The following is a 13,402-nucleotide window of genomic DNA, read 5'->3' as shown; positions in this document are numbered from 1 at the left end:
GTGAAGAAACAGAAAGAATAAGGTTGAGATGGTGGGATGTGAAAGGACTTTTAGCTCACCGTTACTGAGATAGAGTGTGTTTGGGAAGGGGAAGGGGGGTGGTCAAGACTGTGAAAATTACCACCTTTCTAAGAAAGACTACAATCTATATGAACGGCATAAAAGAAGGGGGGCTTACAAAGTAAAGAGTGTATAAGAGGAGGATAGGGGAAGTAAAGAGGGAGTGAGATTCAAACTGGTGTCTGATAATAGGATAAGAAAAGAGGAATGGGTGGGGGGCAGAAATATAATTAACCAAGACCAGAGCTCGGAGTCCCAGCATGCATCTATATTTAAGGAAAGGGTTACTGTACTGTGCTTCTGCATTTTCTACTAACTGTAAATAGTGTTTTTTTGTAAACACTGCTCTGTAAACCTCATTATTTTGAATAAATAATTCAAACAGTTTGAACATACTAATGAAGCTAATGAAAATACATGAACCAACAATAATGTCATTGCTGAGATTTTCAATCCATATAAAATTATAATTTATCCTTTCAACGTACAGCTACAAGCAAATAAACATCCTGCTGCTGCTGCTGAGCTTTTAGTGTAATAATAGGTTTCACAATTTAATTATAACCAAAATTTCCACTCCTCCTTGCTGAATCCATTGCCTTTTCTAACCTTAATAAGGCCCGAATAATCTTGAAGTATTTAGATATATGCAGCAAAACACACTGGCGATTGGTCCCCTGGTTATTGCTCATCAGCGCTTTAAACTGCACTGAAGTATTAAGCAAAAGACACTCTGCTGGTATAATTACCGGCTGTGTGACTGGCAGATCTGGGTTGGGAAAGTGCTGCTTAATCCCCTGTTTCCAGTACAGTATTAATCCAGACATGAGGGAGTAGTGCTAACATGCTAATGTCAAAGCTGAGGCCAGTTGACAACGGTGGCTAATCTGTAATGAGGTCCAATATATTCCCCCTTGTGACACTAAATCACTTGACAAAGCCTTATGTGAGTTTGTGATGGTCAGAGGGCAGTATTGTGGTATTAACTGACATATTTACATAGTTGCAGCTATGCAAACAAACTAATAACTAAATGCTAAATGAACACAGTTTATGAAGAACAGAGAGATTAAATGCTAAATGAAGATAGTTTACCTAATCTTTCCACTAGTCATTATATTTTGGGTAAAGAAAAGGTAGTTTTCTAGAACAGCGTAACACATCAAATCGGGGAAATTCTTAAATGCTTAACATGGCTTATTGTCCTAAAACAACAACCAGGGATTTTCTCACATATTTCTCATCATAAACACTATCTACTGCTAAAATCAAGGCATCATAATCAAAATGGAAAAACTATATTTTTACATTAAGCAGATTTTCACCCATAGAAAACCATTTTAAAGAAAATGTTAATGATTTGCATTCTTCTTCGAATTTGGTCTTTTAATATTTTTTAATAATATCTTATTCACACTTGGCATCTTTTTTGTCAAGAAAAAGTTGACAAAGGCTTTTTCAGTAAAATAAAAAGCTTGCAGCGTTTTGGTTGCAAGTAGCAGCAAAGGGCGTCTTTTGTTGCTATAACAGTTGCAACAGTAGATTAGTATGTGGTACAAAATTATTTTGAAAGTTGCCCCTTGCATAGGCTTTTGAAAGTTATCGGGGAGGAGAATATCGGTTCACAACGACGTTTGGGGGTGTGCAACATTATGCAAGGAAGGAAGCAGTATGGTGCATACAATAATTGAATACAGGAGCGGCATGTACGGTTTGCGGCATATTTTAGACTAGATCGAGTTTTGTGCTCATATCATACAACTCCTTGTGTTCTTAAACTAGAACAATCTATCTTTACCGGCCATATTCTTCATATTTTCTTGTTGTTTTTGTTGTTATGGAAACAACTCACTACTCGCTTGTCATTGGTCAGCTGTTGAAAAAAAGTGTTTGACGTCAAGGTTTTTTTTTTTTTACTTATTTCAACTTGAAAATACGCTCTGAGCTGAAGAAATAGATGGCAGTTTCAAAAAAGATACTAAGTGTGAGCATAGCCTTAAGTTTTGATAAGAGTTTTCTTTATAGCTGTTTTTGATGGAAGAGGAAACATACCATTAATTTATCACACATAACTTATTTAAAGATATGGTGCCCACACATATTATCAATAAAGCCACAACTGCTTCAGCTGTTAGTCAACAGCTTTGAGATAAAGTTAAAATTGGTTTTCTTTTGAAAAAGGTTTCCATTTCATAAACACAGAAATGCATTTACGAATGTAAAGTGTGTAGGAAAATATTTTCTAAATTGTGATTAAAATTGAAATCAAAATACTGAACCAAAAAAATGTTAACAGTATTTTTTGTCCATATCACACAGCTCTAATTTGAAGTTGTTCAATCATGTGTGTCGAGTGACAGCTGAACTCTCCTGTCCACATGAAACTGGACCTTTCACATGCACTTTTCAGCTGAATTTTGCATGAATTCAAATTTAAATGGGTTCAAAAGATATAAATGTGCATTACTTATATTCAAAAGTATAACAGCATTTGCCTTTCTATTATTAGACAGAACTGTTGAACAAGACAGTAAACTAATGAAGACATAGGATGGGTGCTCTTGTGTGTCTGCACATCGGCTGATAAATCGGACATCATTGGCCTTGGTGATATATTGGTCAAACACTACTACCAACACCTCACTAACTGACTTCAGGCATTTGTTAAATATGTATTCAGCATTGTTTAGATAATGGTTATTTTTTAACTGATAATCAATTGATTACTGTACCAACAAGTAGTTTTTTTTTTTTTCTACTAAAAAATGTTGGTTAATAAATGTTAAACGTCGAACAATAGTACCCCAGGGCTGAACTAGCTGCAAGCCTATGATGTATTAGCCTCCCAAGCCGGTGGAGCCTGTCAGAAAGCTAAGAACTCTCAGAATTCGCTCTCTCCCAGTGAGCGTGGCGTTAATGAAAGCTGAACGCAGTACTGTAGCATTTGCTGAGAATGGGAGAGCAGGCAGGAACCCCTCCGGGTCTTTACCTCTATTGTTAGAAGAGGGTGAGGCATAGCAGGGGGTTAATGCCAGCGTGGGTAGCTACCATTCCTGCTAAACCTCGACATCATAAGGAGAGAGAGAGACAAAGATAGGGACAGAGGGAAGGGTAAAAGAAAGGTGTGCTCTAGCGTATATTTTTAGACATACTGTAGATGAGAATATGAGTAGCATAAACATCTAATGCCAAATATGCCATTGCATTAATGTCTAAATGAGTCATCAACAGATACGTTAATAACTCTTAAATGCTCTGGACTGATGATCCCAATCCCAACAATCCCTACAAAATGAAGAAATTAGCTACCAGAACGCAAGTCAGACCCTTAATATCTGTTATCCCTGGTAATAGAAATTCACAAAATATGGAAAGGCATACATATTAATTAAAAGGTCAGGAGAGAAAAAGCAGCCAAATAATAAGGCATTTTATATTCAATTCAGTGGCATTTTCTAATAAAGTAGGCAGTGTCAGGATTTGCATTTCAGAGATATTTTACCATAATAACGAGACTTTAGAATAGGTCACAACAATTTCAGGCTAATTCACCTACGGCAGACTGACATATCAAACACACACTCTAACCATTTTCATATTTTTAAGTTATTTTTACACCTTTTTATTCACATAGGACAGTAGAGAGGTGACAGGAAATTACTGAGAGGGAAGCGGGATCAGCAAAGGACCTTGAGACAGGAATCAAACTTGAGTCACTGTGAGCACAGTTGCACTATATGTCAAAACACTAACCACGAGGCTATTGGCACCAACATGCTCACAATTTTCTAGCACATAAATACTGCATGTTCATAGTTGCCATTTAGCACCTGCTTTTCACAACCTACTGTTAGCCACTTGGTGAGATAATGCGCCTGGAGCGACCTGGGCTGTCTTCCTTGACGGCACATTAGTCTTACTGTGATTTCTGTAACCCAAAACTTGGATTTATGGATTTATGTTGTAATAAATAAAAAAAACTCTTATCCACTAATGCACTGGCACCAAGCTAAACATTATGTATTATACCTCCATCACACATACTGTTTTTAGACATGCTGTTTAGTATAAGTCAGAGTTCGAAGTGGGCTGTAACTCGCTGGTATGGATACTGGCAATGGACCTCAAATGCTACTCTCTCTTTATACCTGCTCAACCATATAGTGTGCCTTGTTCCTCTCACTTTAAACTGTTAGTATGACCAGCAAGAGAACATTAGCATTACATTTAGTGTATACTTAATCTGTTAAAAAAACCCTCAATTCAGAAAGGAATTGGCCATCTGAGCGACATATTAAACCACCAATCACGCTTCCCCTGATTTTATGTGACGTTCAGGGATGGGAAATATAGCAAACATATCTTGTTTACTTCCAACTATCTGCAGCAAGCAAATTGTTAGAAAATCTTAAAAATACAGCATAAAGATCAGTTTTCCTCAGCAAGCAAATAGAGAGCAATAGCCTATACATTAAGTAGCAAAATTGAACCAATTAATCATGTTTTTGGAGATTACTTGCACTATGTCTTCTATGTGCTGAAGCCTGCCTCTAAATATGCGTAAAAATATTTGTCCTTAATGCGGTGAGTTTTAATGCATACATTTTCTTTATAAAGAAAGACATAAAGTTTAAATAAATTACTACATTATTTATATATGCAAATAAATGTATATTTTCTGTGTGGTTTCTTAGTGTGTGTCTGTCAAATTTCTGAAAAATATTTAAAAGGGGGCCCTGCAAATGTTAAATTAGATTTTCATTTGCAGAAGGATAAAGCTGTAAAATAACAAGCAAAAGCTATATTAACAAATAACCTTTTTAATAAGCATTATTTAATTCACATTAAAATTATCTGTTAATCATTATAATTATATATGTTATAAGAATATATTTATGCAAATAAGGGGAGTGCCCTGGTATTTTTGCTTATAACGTCAAGAACACAAAATTATTTATTTGGTGTTCAGTTATAAGTACTACAGTACAAACACTTCTCCTCTGGTATAATCATAAAAAATAAATCAAAAGCATGGTCCCTTAAACTCTCGACAAACTCTCCCAGTGTTACCAGCGGTTTCTCTCCAGGGCACCTGAGTGAATAATGCACAGATATGTCGCAGAACACTCACACACACTGACGGAGAAGAGGAGAACAACACATGAATAACACCGGATTCGAGCAGCTGGTGGGGTGGGTCTGTATTCGAGACTAAATCTGAGAAAATCCCGTCAAATCTAAATATTTACCAGTACAATTGCCGAGACGTGCAGGTGACCCGGTCGTGCGCGAAACCGTTCTCGGTGAAATCTCCTCATTCAGACCCGTCCACTGTATTCTCGGACATAACTCGTTGAAATATCTATCACAATTAAAGAGTAAAAGACCGTAAAGGTCGCATTCAGTCAGTCAAGCTCACAAGCAGCGCGTAATTGGTGTCTCGTGCCCAGTCGATACTGTCAAGAATGATCTGCGCGCGGTGACGGCGGGAAAGCTCGACTCTAAAAACGAGAAAGTGTTTCGGCGGATGGATGGAAACCAAAGCCGTTTAACGGCTGCCTGATTGTGGATGTCTGGGCTGGGAGAGCCTCGGATCAGTTACACAGATGTGCTGCGCAGGAAAAAACGACAGAGCTTCTTCTCAGCCGCCTCATAACGGTTTCTCCGTTTCTTAAAGGTCTCCTTAAAGAAAAAGAGATGCGTTTCTTACGCAACGGACCGCAGTCATTCGTTTGAGAAACTGAATTCACGTCTGTATTCAGCGTATGACACCCACAAACACACGCAGTTACTGAGAACCGTTTCTGCTGCTTACCTTCGTCAACGCTGAGCATGATTCAGTGTAAAATCCTTCTTTTAATCTCTGCTAGATATGTGGGGAAAGGCTCCGGCACCGAATCCTGGCGTTTATCCTTCAGAAAGCAGAGCGCCTCGGTCGGAGAGACGGTGGCTCCGGTAAGGCGGCGGGAGCGCGGTGCTCGGTTACCGGGAAACGCGCGAGAGCGGATGCTGAGTGAAACGGGATGCGGCAGCTCATATACACAAGCGCACACGCACGCGGAGAGAGCGTCGTGTTCTGAACGGTTAGGATTCAAATTCAAGTATTCACGGATTTTTCACTGTCTGACACGTTCAGCATCACCGGGACGTACCATTCAGCGCTCGTGAGAAAGGGGGTGTGGCAGCAGGAACGGGGAACGGGTGGCGCGTGTCTACCGGCGCGAGCGGCCGACGCTGCGAGCACAATCTCAGTCCGACCAGAACGCGCGCCGCGGAAACATCCACAGAGTGTGACTGATTTCCTAATAACACCGCTGCTGCTCTGGATAAACACTGTCAATAATCGTTTAGGAATATGTTTTGCGGTCTACTTAGATAAACATCTACAGTAATACACATGTTATTGGAAAAATACCTCTAGTTATTTTAAAAACATATTGCAGTTATTTAGAGAGAGAGATTTGCTTCATGCATTTCGGTGTGCTTGAGCAGTTTGTGTCAAGGCCCTTGCTTTTCTCATATTGTCAGGGACCACATAGCTATTTTATCCCCACAAGCAAAAACCCAGTAAATCCCTAAATCGCCTCCAATGTGGGTACCAGCCATTGCACAAGAAAATGATTAATAAACATACTAAATAATTATGTTAATAAAAATGCAAAACTGCAGGACGGTTTGAGGTCAGGTTTGGGGAGAGAAAATATAATTAGCTTTGTATAAAAACAATGTCGATACAATGTCTCCACCATGAAACAAACAATGTGTGTGTGTGTGTGTCTATGTGTATTCAATTTCATATAGTACCTGTACATGAATAATTGGAATTTGATGATATTAGTGTGTGTGTGTGTGTGTGTGTGTGTGTGTGTGTGTGCGTGTGTGTGTGTGTGTGTGTGATTGCACTGGGAGATCAATATGCTCTAAGACTTAATGGAAACAAATCTGTTGTGTTTGGACATCAATACGTATGTCTATGACTCAACGGGAGCAATATGTCAGAGTAAATCATACTGTATACATAAACGCATTTTCCAATGTGTTGCATCTTTTTTAAGGTTCAAAATGCATTATTAAACAAACTCTTTGAAGTCAACAATAATAGGCTATCCCTCAAGCCTCATTCACACCACCAATGACAGCCACAAAGTGAGCTCGAACTCATTCATGTTCAATAAGAGCAGTATAAAAACTGATTTGATGTCAAACAGAATATCAGAATCAGAATGAGCTTTATTGTCAGGTATGTTTACACATACGAGGAATTTGTTTTCATGACAGAAGCTTCCGCAGTGCAACTGAATGACAACGATAGAACAAAAACACAGATAAAAAAATAAAAATAGAACAAGTAAATAAGGAATAACAATATACACATTTACAATTGTATGTGCAGGTATATTCAGATAGACAGTTTTGTATGTACAGGTATATTATGTGCAAATTTGAAGTGTGGACTATGTGTGTGCTAGATAAATAAGTGTATAAGTGATGTTTTATTGACAAATTTTGCAAGGATCACACGCAGATAATTAACATGGCCAGTCCATCATCAGTAATTACACAATCTATCCAATCAGCACAAGAGAGAACCCTTATAAATAATCAAAGCAGCCTTACCTTCATTATCTCTAGTCTTTCAGCATCCCTCCACCCCAGCACGGGGAGGAACACTTGGGGGGAGCGCTCTGGGTCCAGGCTAAAAGCAGACCTCGGATGCCTCTCCCCGGACAGCACGCCAAATACGCATAACCTTTACTGTTCATTATATGTAAGTGTGAACTCGTGAAATAGTGTTAGGTGTTCCACAGTTATTGTCAAGTGTTCATGAGATGGATTGCCTGAGGGAAGAAACTGTTTCTGTTTCTTTCAACCTTATGGACACCTAAGATGCTGTTTTATAATTATTACAGCACCAGAAGTAGGAATGTTGCAACAAACCAGTAATGAGTGGTGACAATGCATTGCTGGCAGTGTGAACAAGACTTTATGACATGCATTGCAAAGTAGTAATGTGTTCCTGACCATTTCTGCATCTTAGGCCAAATCCCTATTGATGTTATTTTGCTGACCTGTCATTTGTTTAAAAAATCAAAAAATTCTACACTGTAAAAAATAAGTGTAATTTTAACTGTAAAATTTTGTAAAAACGCTACGGAAAAAAACTGATAATAGGTTAACAGTAAGTTCCCGTACTATATACAGGGAAAAACTGTAAAAGATCTAACAAAGCATTTAATGTAAATTTACAGTAAAATTCTGTTAATTACACAGCTTTTAGAAGTAAAAAAAGAACAAATCAATGTATAATTTACAGTCTAAAACTGTAAACTGATATTCCCAGAATTCCCTGCGTGACACTCCACGTTTGAAAGTATTTTGTTTAAATAATCATGTTTTTAAATAGTTCTTGTTATCAGTTATGTACATTTGAGCTTTATGTTACATCTTCTGTTGCTTAATGAAAGTTTTTTGCATTATTTAAGTATCACGTGTGTTACCATGATGGTGTTTTGTGTTTCCATAAATGTGCACCTTCTATATGTTAATATATACTTCTGCTTGTGGTGAAGCTACTTGTGATGAGCTTTGATACTTCATGTGGCTTTCTCTTATACAGTACCATCTTTATTATTATGGTGGTTGTCAGTATTTTCAAGGTACAAAACAGATTTAATTTTGTGTGTTGTTGAATTTACTGGTTTATATTCACATTTTCTTGTTTGTAAATTACAGCTTTATATTGTAAAATTAACAGTTTTTGACGTAAATGTGTTTACAGTTTTCTGTATTTTTACAAAATTATTCTGGCAACCACAGCTGCCAAAAAGTTTTTGTAAAAACAACAAGAAATTTTTTACAGTGTAGGTCTACATATTTCTATTTCCAGTCAGTCTTTTTGATAACATTATAAAAGGAGTATTTTTATTCTAATATTCAGCTGCTTAAATCTGTTAAAATGCAGTGTTATTATGAGATGTGAAAAGGGGTGTTGGGTTGTTCATTGGCATCCTCCAGCATTTTCTTAGAAATGGCCCTGCCAGCACACTCAAGTGCTTTAGGTACCTGCTAGATCATCACAAAAATTCACACCTCTGTTTCAGATTAACATTCTAAACTTCTAACAAAAAGCCTCCAATTATTTTCATATTTTTCTCCGTATCCAACAAAGGAACAATATTACAGTATCTAGTACTTCAAAAGAAAGAATGATGGAAACCTAAAAAAAAAAATGCATCACAACATTACAAAGTACAGTAAGAAATATGGATAAATATCCCTTTTCTCTTAAAGGGTTAAATCTTTGCTATAATCATCACTTTAAAGGAACAGTTCACCTAAAAATTTAAATTTCCTTTGCTCTTCAGAATGACAGTTCAAACATCACATATTTCACAAGAAATCCATATAACTCCAGTCCATCAGTTAATAATATCTTTTGAAGTAGACAACTGTTTGTAAGTAACAAATCCATTATTTAAGCATTTTAACTTTAAACCATCCTTTCTGGCACTCCATATTCCATAATAATGTTTCCTCCAGTGAAAAAGTCCATCCCCTGTTGTCCTCAAACATCACAATCCCCAGACATATTTGTTTAGAACCGTTTTGTTTGAACGTGGTTCTCTTGTAAACACCGCTTGATTTGTTCTTATTTCTCTCCTGATTCAGACAAGATTACTTTTTCACTGGAGAAAGCAATATTATAACTGGTTTGAAGTTAAAAATGCTATTACAAACACAGCAGAAACATGTAGATTACTTGTGGATTTTTGTTTTGTTTTTATCAGCTGTTTGGACTTTTATTCTGATGGCACCCATTCACTGCAGAAGATCCATTGGTGAACAAGTAAACTCATCTTCATCTTGGATGGCCTGAGAAAAGTACATTTTCAGCAATTTTTTTGGACAAACTATTCCATGAAGTTAGATGATAAAGAAATAATTCTTAAATAGACAAATTAATAATTTATAACTGACTAAAGTATCACTATTCAACAGTGGCATCAGCGGAGACATTCAGAGGGAGGCAGCGTCTCTTCCGCTTTCCTTTGTTTCCACTGAGCTCCTAAAGTGTGCCATGAATATGAAGAGGGCAGCAACGAAATATACATTAAAGTCACATTAGAGGAAGCAGAGAGATTGGCTGATTGTTCTTTTAATTTGATAACCTTTCTATTATTTTTGCATGCCTATACTAAATAGTATGTTAGCACAAAAATATACCATTACTTCGTATGGTTACTTGTTGACAGGTACTAGGTAAATGCTGTTACAAGCCAAAATAAATAAATAAATAAAAAGCACTTCAAGAATCCATCAAGAGGCATTTTCGGTGATTTTCAAGTTGTTAGCACCTCGTCATGCTTTTACCTACCTCTTATTTGTGACTGGATGCTTTTGACCATGTTTGAAGAATTCGTAAGGTAATTTTATGCAGACGAGGACATTTCACAGATAGGGTAGAGTGCTTTAAAATGGGTTAAATGCATTTAGCAGTAACGCACACACGTGCCCCTTAAAATGCCCTCTGAAGTGAAAATGTGCATGTGCAAGATGTTGGACAATGCTTTTTTTTTTTCAGTGTTAATTGTGTTTTTTCGTGATGTGTACAGTATGTATGTGTGTGTATGCTGGCTAAATGGTCTAGGGGGAATAAGTTAACATTAGCATCTAAAAGAGTGAATCTGTGGCACTCTGAACACTTAGATCCATTATTTATGACAGGAAAATAACAGATGATTAGACTTCAGCCTGAAGATTAGAAGGCTGTGTGTATGTGTGTGTGTGTGTTGGCTTGTACTCTGACAACATGTAGTTGGTCTCTTATAACTGATTGTACACAGTAGATTTCCCAGCATGCACCTGTTCCTCTCTGATCTGCCAGTCGGTTTTTTTGGAGTGTTTATCTGTGTGAGGCTTGAGTGTACATATAATGAGAAAGACATCCATTTTTTTATTCTGGACCAGAGTCTCATCTTTGTTAGTATCTCTGCAGTAACCAGCCATAATGATTCAAAGCCATTCTTGATGCAATGTCTTCAGATATGTTCAGAGTTACATACTACTTTTACAACCATATATAAAGTATACAAAAAAATCAACCCATCTATTTTTTAAAGCAAATTATTAATTTTATGGTCAATGATTAACCCACTGTGAATGACTAATGATTTTTCCCACCTTTTTTCCTGATTTTAATTCAAAATGTCCATGTGAAACCACAGACTTCTCTCTGGTGATGTATGCTGGACTTCTCCAATCATTTTGTCCATATAAACTCTGCCCATTTCTTACCAATTCAGATCAGCCTCCATCCAGTCAACAAGCAATGAACTGAACCAAGTCCCTGCCACTCATTTTTTTCATTTTCAGTAATCCGCTTCACTTGGATAAATGTCACAATATTGTTACTGCTTATGTGATATTGCAACTTCTACACAGATAGCGACAGCAGCCAAATTAAAACTGCACTTTAAGTCCTGTATTCACAGTGCAATGCTCTACATCCATGTGATGCTATGAACAAGTGTTTTTATGTTACGTCGTCAACATAACATCCAGATTCAAAATAAATTGGCAGTAAGGTGTTTCTTTGGCATCTAGGTTAGGGTGTACCAAATAGGCACATAGGAGAAGGTTGTCCTGCAACCTTTAAAGTTCACACTTCAAGTGCTCTGCTCTCTGAGTAAGAATGGCATAGTGATGGTCAGTTTCAAATAAAAAAAAATCAGTGTATCGGTGCACTGGTGCAGTGTGCCTCCTAAGGAAACATTTACATTTTAAGGTTAAATTAAAATAAACAAACAAATAATACTCTTTAAGCTAAAATACAACAGTCTGCTAATGAGTGTCTAACTACACTTTGTCATATGAACAAAAAGTCTGTGAAGATATAGCTCTGTAAGCACTTGGCATCAACCACAACTACTCTTCTAATCAAATGCACTTTCTATAAATAAATTATATTAAAAAAAAACAATAGACTCCCTCCTATCACTTTTATTTTTTCTGCACTTTTACTTCTGCTCTAGATTCTGTTCTCCTATATACTCCTTAGTATTACAGGTGAACCTTACAGAACCTTGGCATTGCAATACTACAAGTATTGTTAGCTCTTACAATGCACTGCTGATGACGTTCCTCATCTGTATGTCACTATAGATAAAAGCATGAGCCAAAGGAAAAGATGTACATGTAGGTGTTTAAAATACACAAAACCCTTCTTCATTTAGAGGCAGACTTGCGGTTCTGTAAGATGTTAATTACATAATTATGACAGATTAATTGTTCCTGACGTGAAGGATACAACAGACTGCTTCAAATATGCAAATTTAAATAATGGCTCATGAGTACTTATTTGTGAATCAGACTAGAATCAGACTGGTTTTGCTATACTGTATTTTATTTTATTTTTAATGCAGACTGTGAAGACATAATCAAAAGACAAATACAGTACACAATCTCATCTAATTTAGTTTGGACCACATTACATGTTCACAGGTTTTTATTTTATTATTATTATTATTTTTTATTTATTTAAAAGTAGCAGGTCACTGTCATGAATTGTGGTACAGGAAACACTGTCAGATTGTGTCCACCTTTTTCCTACACCCCATTACACTTTTGCTAATTCTGGAAGTAACTTCTGTTACCCTTTAAACAATCAGCAAAATATTAATTCTCTAAACGCAATAATAAGCATTTTCAAAAACTGGGCACAATAAGGTATACTTACCCTTCAATTCAGCTACTGATTAAAAGGAAATATAAATGTGTAAAAGCATTAACAAATTACTTTCAGTTTTCAGTAAAGTACTTTCAGAATTAAATACCACTGCAGTAAAATATTTCTATATTAACATACGATGACTCTATCAAAAATGCTCATTAATATTAACACTGTGTAATAATATTTCAGAATGATATTTAAAGTGATTTCTGCGATTTTGACACATAGCAAGAATTCACCTGCTGTAGAAACATTTCAGTAAACGCTACTTATATGGATTAGAAGTGAAAACGGCAGACAATTAGATTTTAAAGCATCAGAGTGAAAACGATCATGGAAAGAGAGGTGAGGATTTGAGGAGTGAAAAAAACGAGAGATTCTTAGTGCATTCCAGTGAAGCATTCATGGTTTATCATGCATTAAATTGGGACAGCAGACCACAAATGCACAGTATATGTTATCTTTTTCACATTGTTACAGCAGAATACAAAGTAAAAGAGAAAACACAGTGGACCGAAAAGAGCTTTTGAGCTTTTAGATGTTCTTGTTATACCATATCACAGTAAAGTACCAAACATTACATTATTTTTCTGACATCTGAAAATTGAACAT

At 36.5% G+C, this 13,402-nt stretch overlaps 1 protein-coding gene across 3 annotated transcripts in view; it reads right to left on the bottom strand.

Moving 5' to 3' along the window:
* LOC127957601 (teneurin-1) overlaps positions 1-6,290 on the bottom strand; it is a 131,602-nt gene extending 125,312 nt beyond the window's left edge. For 2 of the 3 annotated variants that reach the window (XM_052556221.1, XM_052556222.1), the window contains exon 1: positions 5,876-6,290. The gene's annotated coding sequence lies outside the window, so the exon portion shown is untranslated. The remainder of the gene's footprint in view (positions 1-5,875) is intronic. The other variant, XM_052556223.1, reaches the window with a different exon arrangement.
* Between the last annotated feature and the right edge of the window lie 7,112 nt (positions 6,291-13,402).

This window comes from Carassius gibelio, chromosome B5 (genome assembly GCF_023724105.1).
Source record: "Carassius gibelio isolate Cgi1373 ecotype wild population from Czech Republic chromosome B5, carGib1.2-hapl.c, whole genome shotgun sequence".
Taxonomy (NCBI): domain Eukaryota; kingdom Metazoa; phylum Chordata; class Actinopteri; order Cypriniformes; family Cyprinidae; genus Carassius; species Carassius gibelio.
The sequence above is the reverse complement of the archived record's forward strand: the minus strand, read 5'-3'. Positions and strand labels throughout refer to the sequence as shown.